Here is a 20,730-nt window from a genome sequence, read left to right as displayed (position 1 = left end):
AGTTAATATACTTAGAAAATAATACACTTATACTTGGTGACTTCAATCTAGCGCTTTCTACCCTCGATAGGTCTTCTAAACACAACATCTCAAAAGAAACGAGAGCTTTAAATGATACACCGGACCAGATGGATTTCACAGATATCTACGGAACTTTACATCCAAACTCAAATGAATATACATTCTTCTCAAGTGCACATGGAACTTTCTCCAGAATAGACCACAAACGGGGTCACAAATCAGGTCTGAACCGATACCAAAAGTTTGGGATCGTCCCCTGCATATTCTCCGAAAATAATGCCTTGAAATTAGAACTAAATCATAGCAAGAAGTTTGGATGGACTTCAAACACGTGGAGGTTAAGGACCTTCCTGCTAAAAGATGAAAGGGTCAACCAGGAAATTAAGGAAGAATTAAAAAGATTCATGGAAACTAATGAGAATGAAGATACAACCGTTCAAAATCTTTGGGATGCAGCAAAAGCAGTCCTAAGTGGGAAATACGTCACAATACAAGCATCCATTCAAAAACTGGAAAGAACTCAAATACAAAAGCTAACCTTACACCTAAAGGAGCTAGAGATAAAACAGCAGATAGGCCTACACCCAGCAGAAGAAGAGAGTTAATAAAGATTCGAGCAGAACTCAACGAAATCGAGACCAGAAGAACAGTGGAACAGATCAACAAAACCAGGAGTTGGTTCTTTGAAAGAATTAATAAGATAGATAAACCATTAGCCAGCCTTATTAAAAAGAAGAGAAAGAAGACTCAAATTAATAAAATCATGAATGAGAAAGGAGAGATCACTACCAACACCAAGGAAATACAAACGATTTTTAAAACATACTATGAACAGCTATAGGCCAATAAATTAGGCAATCTAGAAGAAATGGACGTATTCCTGGAAAGCCACAAACTACCAAACTGGAACAGGAAGAAATAGAAAACCTGAACAGGCCAATAACCAGGGAGGAAATTGAAGCAGTCATCAAAAACCTCCCAAGACACAAAAGTCCAGGGCCAGATGGCTTCCCAGGGGAATTCTATCAAACGTTTAAAGAAGAAACCATACCTATTCTACTAAAGCTGTTTGGAAAGATAGAAAGAGATGGAATACTTCCAAATTCGTTCTGAGGCCAGCATCCCCTTATTTCCAAAACCAGACAAAGACCCCAGCAAAAAGGAGAATTACAGACCAATATCCCTGATGAACATGGATGCAAAAATTCTCAACAAGATACTAGGCAATAGGATCCAACAGTACATTAAGAAAATTATTCACTATGTATGACCAAGTAAGATTTATTCCCGGGACACAAGGCTGGTTCAATACTCGTCAAACAATGTGATTCCTCATATCAGCAAGAGAAAAACCGAGAACCATATGATGCTCTCATTAGATACAGAGAAAGCATTTGACAAAATACAGCATCCATTCCTGATCAAAACTCTTCAGAGTGTAGGGATAGAGGGAACATTCCTCAACATCTTAAAAGCCATCTATGAAAAGGCCACAGCAAATATAATTCTCAATGGGTAAGCACTGGGAGCCTTTCCCCTAAGATCAGGAACAAGACAGGGATGTCCACTCTCACCACTGCTATTCAACTTAGTACTGGAAGTCCTAGCCTCAGCAATAAGACAACAAAAAGACATTAAAGGCATTCAAATTGGCAAAGAAGTAGTCAAATTCTCCCTCTTCGCCGATGACATGGTACTCTAATTTTTTTTTAATTTTTTTTTTAATTTTTATTTATTTATGATAGTCACAGAGAGAGAGAGAGAGGCAGAGACATAGGCAGAGGGAGAAGCAGGCTCCATGCACCGGGAGCCTGATGTGGGACTCGATCCTGGGTCTCCAGGATCGCGCCCTGGGCCAAAGGCAGGCGCCAAACCGCTGCGCCACCCAGGGATCCCGACATGGTACTCTACATAGAAAACCCAAAAGCCTCCACCCCAAGATTGCTAGAACTCATACAGCACTTTGGTAGTGTGGCAGGATACAAAATCAATGCCCAGAAATCAGTGGCATTTCTATACACTAACTGAGACTGAAGAAAGAGAAATTAAGGAGTCAATCCTATTTACAATTGCACCCAAAAGCATAAGATACCTAGGAATAAACCTAACCAAAGAGGTAAAGTTTCTATACCCTAAAAACTATTGAACACTTCTGAAAGAAATTGAGGAAGACACTAAGAGTTGGAAAAATATTCCATGCTCATGGATTGGCAGAATTAATATTGTGAAAATGTCAATGTTACCCAGGGCTATTTACAGGTTTAATGCAACCCCTAGCAAAATACCATGGACTTTCTTCAGAGAGTTAGAACAAATTATTTTAAGATTTGTGTGGAATCAGAAAAGACCCCAAATAGCCAGGGGAATTTTAAAAAAGAAAATCATATCTGGGGGCATCACAATGCCAGATTTCAGGTTGGACTACAAAGCTGTGGTCATCAAGACAGTGTGGTTCTGGCAGAAAAACCGACACATAGATCAATGGAACAGAATAGGGAACCCAGAAGTGGACCCTCAACACTATGGTCAACTAATATTTGATAAAGGAGGAAAGACTATCCATTGGAAGAAAGACAGTCTCTTCAATACATGGTGCTGGGAAAATTGGAATCTGCATGCAGAAGAATGAAAATAGACCACTCTCTTGCACGAGACACAAAGATAAACTCAAAATGGATGGAAGATCTTAATGTGAGACAAGATTCCATCAAAATCCTAGAGGAGAACACAGGCAACACTCTTTTCAACACAGCCACACTAACTTCTTGCAGGATACATCCACGAAGGCCAAAGAAACAAACAAACAAAAAATGAACTATTGGGACTTCATCAAGATAAGAAGCTTTTGCACAGCAAAGGATACAGTCAACAAAACTCAAAGACAACCTACAGAATGGGTGAAGATATTTGCAAATGATGTATCAGATAAAGGGCTAGTTTCCAAGATCTATAAAGAACTTATTAAACTCAACACCAAAGAAACAAACCATCCAATCATGAAATGGGCAAAAGACATGAACAGAAATCTCACAGATGAAGACATAGACATGGCCAACATGCACATGAGAAAATGCTCTGCATCACTTGCCATCAGGGAAATACAAATCAAAACCACAATGAGATCCCACCTCACACCAGTGAGAATGGGGAAAATTAATAAGGCAGGAAACCACAAATGTTGGAGAGCATGCAGAGAAAATGGAACCCTCTTACACTGTTGGTGGCAATGTGAACTGGTGTTGCCACTCTGGAAAACTGTGTGGAGATTCCTCAAAGAGTTAAAAATAGACCTGCCCTAGGACCCAGCAATTGCACTGCTGGGGATTTACCCCAACGATAAAGATGGAGTGAAATGCCGGGACACCTGCACCCTGATGTTTATAGCAGCAATGTCCACAATAGCCAAACTGTTGAAGGAGCCTCGGTGTCCATCGAAAGATGAATGGATAATGAAGATGTGGTTTATGTATTCAATGGAATATTACTGAGCCATTAGAAATGACAAATACCCACCATTTGCTTCAACGTGGATGGAACTGGAGGGTATAATGCTGAGTGAAATAAGTCAATCGGAGAATGACAAACAGTATATGGTCTCATTCATTTGGGGAATATAAATAATAGTGATGGGAATAGAAGGGAAGGGAGAAGAAATGCGTAGGAAACATCAGAAAGGGAGACAGAACATGAAGACTCCTAAGTGTGGGAAACGAACTAGGGGTGGTGGAAGGGGAGGAGGGCGGGGGGTGGGGGTGAATTTGTGATGGGCACTGAGGGGGGCAGTTGATGGAATGAGCACTGGGTGTTATTCTGTATGTTGGCAAGTTGAACACCAATAAAAAACAAATTTACTATTAAAAATAATATATTATCTGTAGCTATTACTAACATTACATAGTGTAATATGAAAATATGTCAGTTGTTAAAATGAAAATAATTTTATGGTTTTTTTAAGTAGAGAAAAGCAAGATAAAAAGATATCCTTAATATCTCTGTGTCTGATGATGAAAAATATTAAAAGAAAAATTTAAGGGGCTTATGCATAGCTTATTTGGAAATTTTATTTGCATAAAAACCACAGCATTTATTAAAATAGAGGTATCAATCTAAAAAATGTCAAAAAAATTTCACATTAAATTTTTACCAAATCTGTACAATTTTCTGGCCTCTGTATAAAATATATAGAGAAATAAGACCTTATTCTAAGGGATAACTCATTTATGTGAAATTGGACAGATAAAATGTACATACTTGATATAACTGGAAAACAGTTTGACTTTATTAAGAAGTGTTATGCTGTGGTCAAGTTTAATAAAGAAGAAGAGACAAAATTATTGGTGATTGTGATTATTAGATACAATTTATGAAAAGCTGAGCTTGAGCTGACATTGAAGGAACTATAATTTGTTGATGGGACCTGCGTTCAGCCAGAAAGACCATCAATTATATTTTGAATTTTGCCAAGTACTGACCAATCCACTCATGTATCTATATTAAATGGCGATAGTGTTTATTGAGCCCTTGCCATGAGCCAGGAAAGGTAAGTAGTATGATTCCTAACATTTTATTAACAATTTCGGGGCTGAAGGGCGGGGGCTGGGGGGCTGTAGTGAACACCACAGCCCATGTAGTCCCCAGGCCGGAGGTCTGGCCGCAGGTTTAGTCCCCATCCCGGGGCCCGGCCGCAGGTGCAGCCCCCAGCCCGAGGCACAGACACAAGTGCAGCCCCCAGCCCGAGGCCCGGCCATAGGTGGAGTCCACAGCCCACACCACCTCCTCCACGACCATGCTGCTATTTTTCAACCTCATCCTCTGGGAGCAGCTGGTATTTATGCTGTGTGGGCGCCTATGTCCGTGTCACTTGAGATGCCTGTGGCCATTTCCTTGAGGACGTGCCTGCCGTCTGCACACTGAGCTCAGCTATGAGGAGGCTGCTTTCGCCCTCAGCCTGGCTGGCGCTGCCCCCCTGTCTCAGAGAGCTGCCTGCATCTGCACACCTGCCGCCCCCCTCCCCGGGGTGTCTGTACTGCAGCTGCAGTGGCTTTGGGACTGGCTTCCCAGCTCGGCCGGGGGGTGGGGTAGCCGTGCAGCCACTCTCAGGTGAACAGATGGCAGCACCTGCCCCCCACCCCGCCGAGGGCTGCAGGGATGGGGGCCGAGGGCCCGGGCCCTTTCAGCCCCGCCTGGGTGGAGAACTCGGCCCAAAGGCTCTCGCAGGAGGAGGAAAGGAGCTGCAGTTGAAGTGGACATCAGATGGTGCCCTCCTCAGCATCATATCTATCTATGTGATAGATGTAGAATTTAAGGAACACAGTTAGTTCCAAGATGAATAAGGAATAGCTGATAAAGCATCAAATGTGATCTCTCTCTCCAGGATGCATTTTATTCTTAATCAAAGTTACTTGATTTAGTACACATACATGAGTCAGTATTTATTTACTTATTTACTTATATGGCATAAAATGTAAAATAAAAATAATATACCATATAATATTTTATTACACTAGCATAGTGGGGTTTTTTCAATTCTCAAGACAAAGGATGATATTGATATTTTTTTTTAAAGATTTTATTTATTTATTCATGATAGACACAGAGAGAGAGAGGCAGAGACACAGGCAGAGAGAGAAGCAGGCTCCATGCACCGGGAGCCTGACGTGGGATTCGATCCCGGGTCTCCAGGATCGCGCCCTGGGTCAAAGGCAGGCGCCAAACTGCTGCGCCACCCAGGGATCCCTGATATTGATATTTTAATCTCAACTTCCAACTTTTAAAGATATTTATTTAAAACAGTAGAGAATGTGTATCAGGACATAAAAGCCAAGGAAAAGTAAAATCCCAAGGAAGATATATAATTGTTTCGAACTTATCAAGATTTTGCAGAAAATCAAATATAAGAATAAAATATACCACACAGATATAAAAATAATTAAGTCTCCATGAACTAATATATAAAGTTGACTAAAATAATCTTTCAAGTATTTGCTACATTTAAATGGAAGAAGCAGAGAAGAAATTAGTCAAATTTGAGAATGTTGGGATGCCTGGGTGTCTCAGTGGTTGGGCGTCCGCTTTCAGCTCAGGGCATGATCCCGGGGTCCTGGGATCTAGTCCCAAATCAGACTCCCAAAGGGGAGCCTGCTTCTCTCTCTTCCTGTGTCTCTGCCCCTCTCTCTGTGTCTCTCATGAATAAATAAGAAAAATATTTTTTAAAATGTTTTTAAAAATTGAGAATGCTTACAATGGAACAGAAAAATAAAATGCTTGCTTCACCTGCTGTTTCCTTAAAGTATAAATAAAGGGATTCAAAAGTGGAGCAACAGAAGTATTGAGAACTGCCACTCCCTTCATCAAGGATATCCTCTGTTTGACTGAGGGTTTAAGGTACATAAAGATGCAGCTGCCATATGAGAGGGAGATGACAATCATGTGAGAAGAACAGGTGGAGAAAGATTTTTTCTCTGGTTGGCAGAAGGAATTTTTAAAATTGTCAGGGCAATATATGTGTATGATAGAATTACGAATGCCAAAGTGACCAGCAGAGTCACCAAAGCTAAGATGAAACTCATCATTTCCAGCACGTGTCTGTCCGTGCAGGAGATCTGCAGGAGGGGAGCAGTGTCACAGTAGAAATGATCAATGACACTGGAATCACAGAAGTCCAGGCTTAAGCCTAAAATGAGTCCTGGAAAGATGATGAGGAAACCAGTGATCCAAGAGCTAAGGACTAGCTGGATACAGATTTTGCTGCTCATAATGGTTGTGTAATGCAGGGGCTTGCAGATGGCGACATAACGATCGTAGGACATGACAGCCAGGAGGTAACATTCAGATGCTCCAAGAAGGAAGGCAAAGCAACTGAGTTGCACAACAGTTATAGGAAATGGTTTTGGGGAACCCTGGGTGGCGCAGCGGTTTGGCGCCTGCCTTTGGCCCAGTGCATGATCCTGCAGACCCGGGATCGAATCCCACATCCGGCATGGAGCCTGCTTCTCCCTCTGCCTGTGTCTCTGCCTCTCTCTCTCTCTCTGTGTGACTATCATAAATAAATAAAAATTAAAAAAAAAGGAAATGGTTTTGTCACCAGTTGCCTTGCTTACAAGCAATTTGAGGATGCAGACTGTCGTATAAGAAATTTCTAAGAAAGAAAAATTTCGAAGAAAGAAATACATAGGGGTCTTGAGATGTGAGTCCAGCAAAGTGAGGGTAATAACTAAGTTGCCTGAGATGCTTAGCAAGTAGGTGAGGAGCAGGAAGACAAATAGCACAATCTTCAGTTTTGGGTCCTCCGTCAATGCTGCTAAGATAAATACTGTCACAGTTGTATGGTTTTCCATCTTGACCTCTTTATATGCTTCTGCTCTGGTAAAAATATTGAGAAAACAATATGCACAGGAACCAATAGTAAATTATGAAGATAATTATGTCAGAATATTAGTAGTTGCTATTGATTATACATACTAATAGGGCACATTTTTGAAATGACTAATGTAAGATAAAGTAACAAAAACTAGTACTTATATTTTTTATTATTTTTATTACTTTATTTTTGAGGAAAGACAAATATTTTCTACAAATCTGATGAATAAAACACTATCTTATAAATCATCTTTGTAGTCTGGCTTAGATTTATGGTAATGAGGTAAAGAAATTAACAAGCATGTGAAAAAATTATTTCTACTTTTCTCAGTATGTAAGCGCTAAGATGTCACAGTACTACTCAGCCTGATGACTGTATAAATATCATTGCCTCATGGAACTGACCATGAGTGCAACAGAGAAACAAGGTGATATATAAATACTTGTGATGGTTGAAAATAGAAATCAAGCTTAGATTTAAGTTTAATTCTGGAAGTAATTCCGGGTAACAACTGTAACTCTTCCCTGGTTTGGCCTGCGCTGCCTCTACTTAGATAATGAATACTCTATCTTGGTCCAGATTTTTTTATTCCTATAAATCAGTGTTTTGTCCCTATTCCATCTCTTCATTTCTTCACTTTTACTGCCTCCTATGCCAATATTAAACTTATCTGATTGCATACTAAAACTGACTTGAACAGAATTAAACAAATTCAGTGTTTCTTCTGGTTATAGTTCTGAAAACGGGAAGAGAATAAGAATAATGAAGTGAAATGCAAAATAAAGTAAATAAGTGTTCAAAGAGAAGGGAAATAGAGAAGAAAAAGTAAAAAAGAAGGAAGACAAAAGAAGTAGAAAAGCGGTAAGACAGTAAGGGAAGACGATAAAGAGAAAAACTTACCATTAAGATTGGATTTTTCTTCAGATGTGACAGTGACTGGTATTTAGCTCTGGGCCTCTTACCTGATAGATAGAAATGAGTTACATCAAAGCTGTAATTTACCTCCACCAAGGGGAATACAGAGAAAAAACTCTGGCAAATTTTACTCAGATGATCAGTCACTTGGCAAGTGTTTTTAGACACTTGCAAGTAATGCTGACTGCCCCCAAATAATGTGGTAAGTCCACAGATAAGCCCGTGCAAATGGAGTTGACTATGTGGTTGAATATTACATAAGCTCTCAATAAGCTAAATGTCATGAAAACTCCTAGCTATAAACATTTCATCCCTTGGCAATTTTCTTGTTTGATGACTTCATTATCAGTTACCCTTCTCGAAGGAGTTCATCATCAATATGAATCACTTATTAAACAATTTTTTTAGTTTCATTGGTAGAATTTAGTGTATTCATGTGCTGCATACAGCACCTGATGCTCATTAACATCAAGGGCTGTCCTTAGTGCCCATCCCTGCACCCATCTTCCCTCCAGAAATCCTCAGTTTGCTCCCTGTAGTTAAGTTTCTTATAGTTTGCCCCTCTCTAATTTTTTATCTTATTTTATTTTTCCCTCTACTCCCCTATGTTCATTTGTTTTGTTTCTTAAATTCCACATGAGTGAAATCATATGATAATTGTCTTTCTCTGACAGATTTATTTCGCTTAGCATAATACCCTCTAGTTCCATCCACATCATTGCAAATGGCAAGATTTCATTATTACTGTTATTGTTTTTAATAAATTTATTTTTTATTGGTCTTCAATTTGCAACACCAACCCAAAGCCTAACACTAACATTAAGCATAGTTCCATTTGGAACTTAGGTGTGACATGCCATCGTGTTGGATGTATCGTGTTGTTCAAAACCCATCACGAAACACCTCGCGGTGACACAGGGATATTTAAGCCACAGGTCATTATCGCTGGGAGCCATTGTGAAGGCTGCGACCCCCAGGCCCAGAAGGAGGCACCTCTGTCTCATTCAAAATAGAACAGGACACAATTGGACAGTTTGACTACAGAAGATCACCATGTCTGCATCTTAGAGCATTCCCACCCCATCATGGTGTCCCCATTGAAATGAGGCCGGAGGTCAAGTGAAAACTGTCGAATCCAGGCCACTTTCACCTGGTACTCCATGCCACATCTCACCTCTTCATGTCAGTCCACCATCCTTAAAATTTGCGCCTCAGACACACAGGACACCAGCTCACGTGCATTGCAGATATTCATAGACCCCTGATGATGTCCCTAGGAAGAGGATTCTGACTGTTCGATCACTGTGCAGGTTGGGAACCTGTGGACTATATGAGAGACATGGTGGGTTAGATAGGTCACAGATCTGCGAAGCCAAGCACAGAAAGAAAGGTCTGAATTCAGCTCCATCTCCAGAAATGTAGGACCTTCCTTGCATTTTCAGAGAGTTGTGGCTATGGCATTTTTGGCTGCGGATGTAAAGTTAACGACATAACGTGGGGCAAGCAGTCATCTGCCAAGAAGGGGCTCTGGATAGGTCTGACTGAAGGGAGGGGCCCAAGGGCTGGAATCTTGAAAAAGTGACGTCACTACCTTGGGGACAAGCGTGTAACGGATTTAGAACTCTGGTAACCAGGAAGCTGCATTGAACAATGTCCCTTTTTCCAGTGCACTTAACTGGAGCTGGTCAGGAGAACAAGACCTTCTGTTGCTGTTGCCCTACTTTCAGTGGCTCTGGGCTTAGGAGAGTCCAGAAAGAGAGATGTTCATGCCACTATGGACGTCAGTTCGGCCCTCTTTCCGAAGCTTCTGGTGATGTGCGGGAGTCTTCAACAGGTACCACAAGGCACCTTGTGGGAGGCTAATGGAGAGCAGACCACACTGTAATCTCAGCTGAGGGGGATCGCACCTCTTTCACCCTCATTGGTGTGTGTCCGTTTGCGTATGTGTAAAAGGGTGTGTTAGTGTGAGATTGTGTGTGTGTGTGTGTGTGTGTGTGTAGAGGGGACAGAAGAGAGGAACATGCCCTTCCTGGGCAGAAATCAGCTGCCATGGTTTGGAAGTCTGACACATCTTTGGTGTTCAGACTCCAGGTCATAGCAGGCAAGATGAGAAGGTGAGTGCTGAGGGCCAAGCTCAACTTCAAGTATGTTAAGTCATGAGCGCAAGAGTCTCTTTCATCTGGCTTCTCCTTGCCAGATGTCCCTTCAGCTGCCTCTGTGCTGTGAAGCAGAGAACACGATTTCTAAAGGGGTGTTCCCTTGTTGTGATGTGGAGGGAGTACCCTAATGTCTCTAGGCCCTGTACATACGGGGCACTGTATTTGCAGAGCTGCACCCAGGAGATCTTGGAGGAGATGTTCTGTGGCTTCAACTCTTCTAACTCCCTAGACAATGATCGGGTGCACCAGGCAAACAAGGAGCAGTGCTGTTCTGAAGTGAGAATGGGAAGAGGGTTCTCCACAGAGAGATGGCCACCACGCACACATGGAGAGAAACCTGGGACCCTCCCATAGTGGTTACACACCAGTGCCGCACAGGCCCAAATGCAAAGAGACCTGAACCTCCACCCCTAACCTCCGGCTACATCTGAGGTGATAAGACTCTATTCCCCTAGGTTGGAGAGGTGCAGAATAGATTTCATGCTTTTGAGGAGTGGGGGTGGTTTGTTTTTTTTCACTCAGAGCACTGAGTGTCTTTGCGTTCAGTATCATTTTCCTTATTGCACCCATGCGCCCCAGGTATCCTGTGTAGAACGCAGCTTCACTGTCGTTGCACAACGTCTGCTGGCCTCAGAAAAGATCACACTGAAGACGGTGATTTAAGACAAAAGGAAGGGTGGGATGAAGCCATTCTCTTTCTTTATCTCTAAGGTGTCATGTGCCAGAACACATCTGATCATTGTAGGCCAAATGGGTCATGAGCTGTGTCCTTAGAGGTCCTCGTAGTACTCTATCAATGATACCGTCTGCCACAGTGATTCAGCCATTCAAGGCCCTTGGCATTGACATGATGCCTTTCTCTTGCCATTTCTCCTGTGCTGCAAGGAGCACCTTGTGTGTCCCCACAAATTGTTTCAGTTGCTTGATCTGCGATAACCTGGAAGCCCAGTTTGGGTGGAAGCCCTCTGATGCCTCCTGACCCAAGTCTTTTTTGTAGAGATCCACACAGGAAATCTAGGATGAGGCTTAACCCTGACCCTGACCCTAATCCTGACCCCTAAAACTGAGGCCTTACCTGACCCTTTCACTGAGGCCTAACCCTGAGGCCTAACCCTGACACTGACACTAACCCTAACCCTGACCCTATACCTGAGGCCGAACCCTGACCCTATCCCTGAGGTCTAACCCTGAGGCTTAAACCTGACCATAACACTGACCATAACCCTAATCCTGAGGCCTAACCCTGAGGCCTAACGCTCACCTTAACCCTGAGGCCTAACCCCTAACCCTGATGCTAAACCTGAGGCCTAACACTAACCCTATCCCTGAGGCCTAACCCTGACCCTAACCCTAACCCCAAACCTGATGCTAACCCTGAGGCCTAACCCTGAGGCCTAACCCTGAACCTATCCCTGACTCTAACTCTTTCCCTTAGGCCTAACTCTGAAGCCTCACCTTAACCCTAACCCTGAGGCCTAACCCCTAACCTTGAGGCCTAACTTGGATGCCTACCGCTTACCGTAACACTGAGCACTAACCCCTAAACCTGTGGCCTAACCCTGTCCCTAACCCATAACCCTAACCCTGGGGCCTAAATCCTAACCCTAACCCTGAGGCCTAAACCCTAAACCTAACCCTAATGCCTACCCTAACCCTAACTCTGAGGCATAACCCCTAACCCTAACCCTGAGGCCTAAACCTAACCCGTAACCCAGAGGCCTAATCTTAACCACTAACCCTGAGGCCTAACACTAACCCCTAACTCTGAGACCTAACCCTAACCCTAACCCTGACCCTAAACCTAACCCTAAACCTAACCCTAACCCTGACCCTGACACTAACCCTATCCCTAACCCTAATCCTGAAGCCTAACACTGAGGCCGCACCCTGAGGCCTAACACTGAAGCCTAACCATGATCGTAACCCTAACTCCTAACCCTGAGGCCTAACACCTAGACCTAACCCTGAGGCCTAAACCTAAATCCTAACCTTGAAGCCTAACCCTAACCCTAACCCTGAGGCCTAAACTTAAACCTGAGGCCAAACCCCGAGGCTTAACCTAAACCCTAACCCTTAGGGCTAACCTTAACACTGACCACAGGCCTAACCCTAACCCCTAGGCCTAACATCTAAACCTAAACCTAAACCTAACCCTAACCCTAACAATAACCCTGAAGCCTAACACTAAGCCCTAACTATGAGGCCTAACACTGACCTCAAACCCTGAGGCCTAACCCTAACCCTAACCCTGATGCCTAATGCTAACCTAAGCCTAACTCTAACCCTGGCCCTATCCCTGAGGCCTAACACTGAGGCCGAACCCTAACCCTAACCCTGACCCTAACCCTAACCCTAACCTTAACCCTGACCCTGACCCTAACGCTGACCCTGACCCTGACCCTAACCCTAAACCTAACCCTGACCCTGACCCTGATGCTAACTTTAAACCTAACCCTAACCCTAACCCTGAGGCCTAACCCCTAGTCCTAACCCTGAGGCCTAAACCTAAACACTAACCCTGATGCCTTACCCTAACTGCTAACCCTGAGGCCTAAACCTAACCCTAGGGCCTTACCCTGAGGCCTAACTCTGAGGCCTAACCTTGAGGCCTAAACCTAAGCCAAACCCTGAGGCCTAACCATGAGGCCTAACCGTGAGGCCTAAACCTAACCCTAACCCTTAGGCCTAACCCTAAAACTGACCCCAGGCCTAACCTTAAACCTAACCCCTAAACCCTAACCCTAACTCTAACCCCTAGGCCTAAACCCTCAACATAACCCCTCGGCCTAAACCCTAACAATAATGCTGAGGCCTAACCCTAACCCCTAACCCTGAGGCCTAACCGTAACCACTAACTCTGAGGCTTCGCCCTAACTCTAACTCTGACCCTAACCCTAACCCTCACCTTAACCCTGACCCTGACCCTAAATTTAACCCTGTCCCTATACCTAATCCTAACTCAAACCCTGACCCTAACCCTAACCCTGACCCTGACCCTAACCCTAACCTTAACATTAACCCTAACCCTAACCTTGAGAACTAACACTGAGGCCTAACCCTGAGGCCTATACTTAATCTTAACCCTAACTCCTAACCCTGAGACCTAACCTGTAGACCTAACACTGAGGCCTAAACCTAAACACTAACCCTGCGGCCTAACCCTAACCCTAACCCTGAGGCCTAAACCTAACCCCTACCCCTAAGGCCTAACCCTAACCCCTTACACTAACCCTAACCCTGAAGCCTAACTCTAACCCTAACCCTAATGCTAAATGTGACCCTGACCCTAACCCTAACCTTAACCCTTACCCTAATCCTAACCCTAACACACTGAGGCCTAACCCTGAGGCCGAACCCTAACCCTAACCCTAACCTCTAACCCTAAGGCCAAACCTCTAGGCTTAACCCTGAGGCCTAAACCTAAACCCTAAACCTGAAGCCTAACCCTGAGGCCTAACCGTGAGGCCGAAACCTAAACCTGAACCCTTAGGCCTAACCCTAACAATGAACCCAGGTCTAACCCTAACCCTCAGCATAAACCCTAACTCTAACCCTATTCCTTAGGCCTAACCCCTAACCCTAACCACTCAGCATAACTCATAACACTAACCCTGAGGATTAACCCAAACCCCTAACCCTGTGGCCTAACCCTCACCCCTAACCTTGAGGCCAAATTCTAACCCTAACCCTGAGGCCTAAACATAATCCTAACCCTAACCCCTTACCTTAAACCTAACCCTGACCCTAAGGCCTAACCCATAACCCTAACCCCTCGGCCTAACCGCTAAGCCTAATGCAGAGGTCTAACACTAACCCCTAACCCTGAGGCCTAAACCTCACCCCTAAACCTGAGGCCTAACCCTAACCCTAAACCTGAGGACTAACCCTAACCTTAACCCTGAAGCCTAACTTTAAATATAACCCTAACCCCTAACCCTAACCCTCACCCTGAAGCCTAACCCTAACCCTAATCCTGAAGCCTAACCCTAACCCTAACCCTGAGGCCTAACCCTAACCTGAAACATAGATCAATTTGGAAATTAGATGTGACATGCCATTGAGTTGGATGTATTGTGTTGCTCAGGAACCGTCACCAAGCACCTCGGGTGACACAGGGATATTTATGCCACAGGTCATTATCGCTAGGAGCCATGGTGAAGGCTGTGACCCCCAGAGCACAGAAGGAGGCACCTCTGTCTCATTCAAAATAGAACAGGATACAATTGGACGGTTTGACTACAGAAGATCACCATGTCTGCATCTTAGAGCATTCCCACCTCATCATGGTGCCCCCATTGAAATGAGGCCGGAGGTCAAGTGAAAACTGTGGAACCCAGGCCACTTTCAACTGGTACTCCATGCCACATCTCACCTCTTCATGTCAATCCACCATCCTGAAAATTTGTGCCTCAGATACACAGGGCACCAGCTCGCGTGCGTTGCAGATATCATTCATAGACCCACGATGATGTCCCTAGGAAGAAGATTCTGACTCTTCTATCACTGTGCAGGTTGGGAACCTGTGGACTATATGAGAGACACGGTGGGATAGATAGGTCACAGATCTGGGAAGCCAAGCACAGAAAGAAAGTTCTGAATTCAGCTCCGTGTCTAGAAAAGTAGGATCTTCCTTGCATTTTCAGAGAGTTGTGGCTATGGCATTTTTGGCTGCGGATGTAAAGTTAACGAGATAACATGGGGCAAGCAGTCATCTGCCAAGAAGGGGCTCTGGATAGATGTGACTGAGGGGAGGGGCCCACAGGCTGGAATCTTGAGAAAGTGACGTCACTTCCTTGGGGACAAGCGTGTAATGGATTTAGAACTCTGGTAACCAGGAAGCTGCGTTGAACAATGTCCCTCTTTCCAGCACACTTAACTGGAGCCGGTCAGGAGAACAAGACCTTCTGTTGCTGTTGCCCTACTTTCAGTGGCTCTTGGCTTAGGAGAGTCCAGAAAGAGAGATGTTCATGCCGCTATGGACGTCAGTTTGGCCCTCTTTCCGAAGCTTCTGGTTGTGTGGGGGAGAACTCAACAGGTACCTCAAGGAAGGTACCTTGGGGGAGGCCAATGGAGAGCAGGCCACACTGTAATCTCAGCTGAACGGGGTCGCACCTGTTTCACTGTCATTGAGTGTGTGTACATTTGTGTATGTGCAAGAGGATGTGTGTTTGAGACTACTGTGTTTGTGTGTGTGTGTGTGTGTGTGTGTGTATAGGAGACAGAGGAGAGGAACATGCCCTTCCTGGGTATAAACCAGCTGCTACGGATTGGAAGCCTGACACATCTTTGCTGTTCAGACGCCAGGTCATAGCAGGCAAGATGAGAAGGTGAGTGCTGAGGGCCAAGCTCAACTTCAAGTATGTTAAGTCATGAGCGCAAGAGTGTCTTTCATCTGGGTTCTCGTTTCCAGATGTCCCTTCAGCTGCCCCTGTGCTGTGAAGCAGAGAACACGATTTCTAAAGGGGATGTCCCCTTGTTGTGATGTGGAGGGAGTACTCTAATGTCTCTTGGCCCTGTACATACAGGGCACTGTATTTGCAGAGCTGCACCCAGGAGATCTTGGAGGAGATGTTCTGTGGCTTCAACTCTTCTAACTCCCTTGACAATGATTGGGTGCTCCAGGCAAACAAGGAGCAGTGCTGTTCTGAGGTGAGAATGGGAAGAGGGTACTCCACAGAGAGATGGCTCCCAACAAATATAGAGAGAAACCTGGAGCCCTCCCGTAGTGGTTACACACGAGTGCTGCACAGGCCCAACCGCAAAGAGACCTGGACCTCCACCCCTAACCTCCGGCTACATCTGAGGTATAAAACACTGTTCTCCTAGGTTAGAATGGTGCAGAATAGATTTCATGCTTTTGAGGAGGGGGTGTGGTTTTTTTTTTCACTCAGAACAATGAGTATTTTGAGATTCACTACCATTTTCCTTATTTCACCCATGCGCCCCAGGGATCCTGTGTAGAACGCAGCTCCACTGTCATTGCACAACGTCTGCAGGCTCACGAGAGATCATACTAAAGAAGGTGATTTAAGACAAAAGCAAGGGTGGGATGAAGCCATTCTCTATGTTTATCTCTAAGCTGTCATGTGTCAGTACACATCAGCCCATTGCCTGCCCAATGGGTCATGATCTGTGTCCTTAGAGGTCCTCGTAATACACCATCAATGGGACCTTCTGCCACAGTGATTCAGGCATTCAAGGCCTTTGGAACTTGACATGATGCCATTCTCTTGCCATGTCTGTCATGCTGTAAAGAGCACCTTGGGTGTCCCCACAGACTGTTTAATTTGCTAGATCTGCCATTACCTCGAATCCCAGTTTGGCTGGAAGCCCTCAATGCCTCCTGACCTAAGATACTGACTTTGCCTTTTTTTTAGAGATCCACACAGGAAATCTTGCATGAGTTGCTCCAAGGGTTCAATTCTCCATCTACCCCCAAGAAGCACAGGTGCATCAGGCCACCGACTACAAGCATGGCCGGTCTGGGCTGAGAACCAGTCCCATTCATGGGGAAAGTCAGGACCCACAGATGATCAAGGCAATCCAAGGAACGGGACTAATAACAACTGGCTCCCCTGGGGCCTGCTGGAGAAAGTGCTCTCCCCTGATCCTTCCTCCATAGGTCAGGAACAGACCAAGGTACATCAGCTTAGGGGACATGCCAGGGAGCCCATGCTTTGGTCTCTTCTCAGGCCCAATCTGTGGGATTTTGAGCAGCATTTGAGGTGCTCTCTGTGTTCTATGTGCAGTGGGATGCTTATAGATGACTCCATGGAATACTGGTCTTCGTAAAAGCTCTGAGTTGAGAGAAATGTGAGTGTTGCGCAGCTATTCGTGTGTGTTGAAGTTTCCAATGCTGTGCCCTACGTCTGAACCAACCAATGGTACTTTGAAGCCTAAAACCTTTTTCTGTGTGGGCCCTGAACTCCTTTGTCCTGTACAACTTCCTGAGGGGATTGGTGTCTCTGGGCTGAGTGCCAGACCCTGATCTTCCCAGTGGCTTGTGGTTTGGAAGCTGACAACAGTGCCCCTCCTTGTGTCTCTGGTGTGGAAAGGAATCATCCACCCTGACAACAGATGAGTCCTGGGCCATGGGGACGCTCTGGGAGGCCAGAATGGATACTTTTGTACAGTCCCTGCCACGATCCATCCAGGAGAGAAGCCTCTCAGAAAACGCAGTCGTTTCCCACCTCTATCACGTGTTCAGCACAGCTCAAAGGGTCCTGGGCCAGCAGCTCCTCAAGTGAGTGACCACCCCATACACAGCACAGGGCCTGAGGCTCGCCTCTACTACTGGCATGTTTTGGGAATGTCACTGCACCTCTCTGAGCTTCTTTTTCTTCCTCTGAGAAGGGTTGTGGAAGAGGATGAACCTCATGGGGCTACTGTGGGCAATCCTGGCAGAACACATGGCCTAGAATTCTCTGCTGCCTGGCTCTGTTGAAAGGGCTGCTGGGCATCTTCCTGTGGAGCAGCTGTCTCTCGCCAGCGAAGAAGTTCTCCACATCAAGCGTCATGGGCCTGTGGCACCCTGGGTGTACAGAACACTGGAAAGCAGACCGTTTTCCTGTTTGCAAAAGACTTCTGGGATTCCATCTAACTGGCACTGCTCCTTGTCCTTCATGTGTCCAGAGCAGCGGTCAGTGGGGAAGACAGAGCAGCTCATGGTCCACTCAGTAGACGGAAAGTGCTGGCTGGGATTCCTTTCTCCAAGAATAGAGATAAAGTGCCTAGGATTGCAGCCACATTTCGAAGCACTAACATCATTGGAAGAATACAGTAGATACACGGTCTCAGTCTCAAGTCTAATCAGAGTGTCAGACAGTCAATCTACCTGTTGTAGGCACGCATGTCCACAGTTGGTTAGATGTGAAATCTTCACGGCCGCCGCATGGGATGAATGATCCCGCCACATTTAGACCACTGGGATGGATGATTAGATCAGGTAAGGGCACTGGGTGACTCAGTCAGTGAGGCCCCTGATTTCAGATCAGGCCATGATCCCAGGGACCTGGCTTTGAGACCTCCATTGGGCTCCCTGCTCAGTGGGGAGCCTGCATTGCCCTCTCCCACTGCAGCTCACCCTGCTTATTCTCTCTTTTTATTAATTTTAATTTTAATTTTTATTATTTTTCACATTACACATACATAATTTAGTTATTTATTTTGTTTTATTTTATTATTATTTTTAATAATAAATTTATTTTTTATTTGCCAAGATACAGAATAACACCGAGTTCTCATGTCTTCAAGTGCCCCCCTCAGTGCCCGTCACCCATTCACCCCCACACCCCCTCCCCTTCCACCACCCCTAGTTCTTTTCCAGAGTTAGTACTCTCATGTTCTGTCACCCTTTCTGATATTTCCTACCCATTTCTTCTCCCTTCCCTTCTATTCCCTTTCATAATTATATTCCCCAAATGAATGAGAACATATAATGTTTGTCCTTCTCCAATTGACTTACACCACTCAGCATAATACCCTCCAGTTCCATTCACGTTGAAGAAAATGGTGGGTATTTGTCATTTCTAATGGCTGAGTAATATTCCATTGTATACATAAGCCACATCTTCTTTATCCATTCAATTTTCGATGGACACCGAGGTTCCTTCCACAGTTTGGTTATTGTGGACATCGCTGCTATAAACATTGGGGTGCAGGTGTCCCGGTGTTTCATTGCATCTGCATCTTTGGGGTAAATCCCCCTCAGTGCAATTGCTGGGTCGTAGGGCACGTCTATTTTTAACTCTTTGAGGAACCTCAACACAGTTATCCAGAGTGGCTGCACCAGTTCACATTCCCACCAACAGTGTAAGAGGGTTCCCTTTTCTCCGCATGCTCTCCAACATTTGTGGTTTCCTGCCTTGTTAATTCTCCCCATTCTCACTGGCGTGAGGTGGGATCTCATTGTGGTTTTGATTTGTATTTCCCTGATGGCAAGTGATGCAGAGCATTTTCTCATGTGCATGTTGGTCATGTTTATGTCTTCCTCTGTGAGATTTCTGTTCATGTCTTTTGTCCATTTCATGATTGGATTGTTTGTTTCTTTGCTGTTGAGTTTAATAAGTTCTTTATAGATCTTGGACTAGCCCTTTATCTGATACGTCATTTGCAAATATCTTCTCCCATTCTGTAGGTTGTCTTTGAGTTTTGTTGACTGTGTCTTTTGCTGTGCAAAAGCTTCTTATCTTGATGAAGTCCCAATAGTTCATTTTTGCTTTTGTTTATTTTGTCTTGTGGATGTATCTTGCAAGAAATTACTGTGGCTGAGTTCAAAAAGGGTGTTGCCTGTGTTCTCCTCTAGGATTTTGATGGAATCTTGTCTCACATTTAGATCTTTCATCCATTTTGAGTTTGTCTTTGTGTATGGTGAGAGGGGTCTAGTTTCATTCTTCTGCATGTGGATGTCCACTTTTCCCAGCACCATGTATTGAAGAGACTGTCTTTCTTCCAATGGATAGTCTTTCCTCCTTTATCAAATATTAGTTGACCATAGTGTTGAGGGTCCACTTCTGGGTTCCCTATTCTGTTCCATTGATCTATGTGTCGGTTTTTCTGCCAGAACCACACTGTCTTGTTGACCACAGCTTTGTAGTCCAACCTGTAATCTGGCATTGTGATGCCCCCAGATATGGTTTTCTTTTTTAAAATTCCCCTGGCTATTTGGGGTCTTTTCTGATTCCACACAAATCTTAAAATAATTTGTTCTCTCTGAAGAAAGTCCATGATATTTTGATAGGGATTGCATTAAATGTGTAATTTCCCTGGGTAACATTGATATTTTCACAATATTAATTCTGCCAATCCATGAGCATGGAATATTTTTCCATCTCTTTGTGTCTTCCTCAATTTCCTTCAGAAGTGCTCAATAGTTTTTAGGGTGGAGAACCTTTACCTCTTTGGTTAGGTTTATTCCTAGGTATCTTATGGTTTTGGGTGCAATTGTAAATGAGATTGACTCCTTAATTTCTTTTTCTTCATTCTCATTGTTAGTGTATAGAAATGCCACTGATTTCTGGGCATTGATTTTGTATCCTGCCACGCTACAAAATTGCTGTATGAGTTCTAGCAATCTTGGGGTGGAGGCTTTTGGGTTTTCTATGTAGAGTGTTATGTCATCGAAGAAGAGGGAGAGTTTGACTTCTTCTTTGCCAATTCGAATGCTTTAATGTCTTTTGGTTGTCTTATTGCTGAGGCTAGGACTTCCAGTACTATGTTGAATAGCAGTGGTGAGAGTGGACATCCCTGTCTTGTTCCTGATCTTAGGGGAAAGGC

At 44.4% G+C, this 20,730-nt stretch overlaps 2 long non-coding RNA genes and 1 pseudogene across 5 annotated transcripts; 1 reads left to right on the top strand and 2 right to left on the bottom strand.

Annotated features, from left to right (window-relative positions):
- Nucleotides 1-5,935: 5,935 nt before the first annotated feature.
- Nucleotides 5,936-7,358, bottom strand: LOC140601869 (olfactory receptor 6C76-like; annotated as a pseudogene).
- Nucleotides 7,359-8,290: 932 nt separating this feature from the next.
- Nucleotides 8,291-15,192, bottom strand: LOC140600823 (uncharacterized). Its single transcript, XR_012003965.1, has 3 exons — nt 14,828-15,192; nt 9,471-9,622; nt 8,291-8,343 (listed from the first exon to the last, which is right to left on the bottom strand). It is a non-coding gene; the product is annotated as an uncharacterized lncRNA (long non-coding RNA).
- Nucleotides 15,167-18,860, top strand: LOC140600821 (uncharacterized). 4 transcript variants are annotated; one of them, XR_012003964.1, is made up of 4 exons: nt 15,175-15,490; nt 15,997-16,104; nt 16,404-16,477; nt 16,833-18,860. It is a non-coding gene; the product is annotated as an uncharacterized lncRNA (long non-coding RNA). The 4 variants fall into 4 exon arrangements; XR_012003962.1 differs by having other exon boundaries at nt 15,196-16,104; nt 16,833-17,094; nt 17,205-18,860; XR_012003963.1 differs by having other exon boundaries at nt 15,167-16,259.
- The last annotated feature ends 1,870 nt before the right edge of the window (nt 18,861-20,730 follow it).

Source organism: Canis lupus, chromosome 12 (genome assembly GCF_048164855.1).
Source record: "Canis lupus baileyi chromosome 12, mCanLup2.hap1, whole genome shotgun sequence".
NCBI classification, from domain to species: domain Eukaryota; kingdom Metazoa; phylum Chordata; class Mammalia; order Carnivora; family Canidae; genus Canis; species Canis lupus.
Note: the sequence above shows the minus strand (reverse complement) of the source record. Positions and strands in the feature narration are given on the sequence as shown.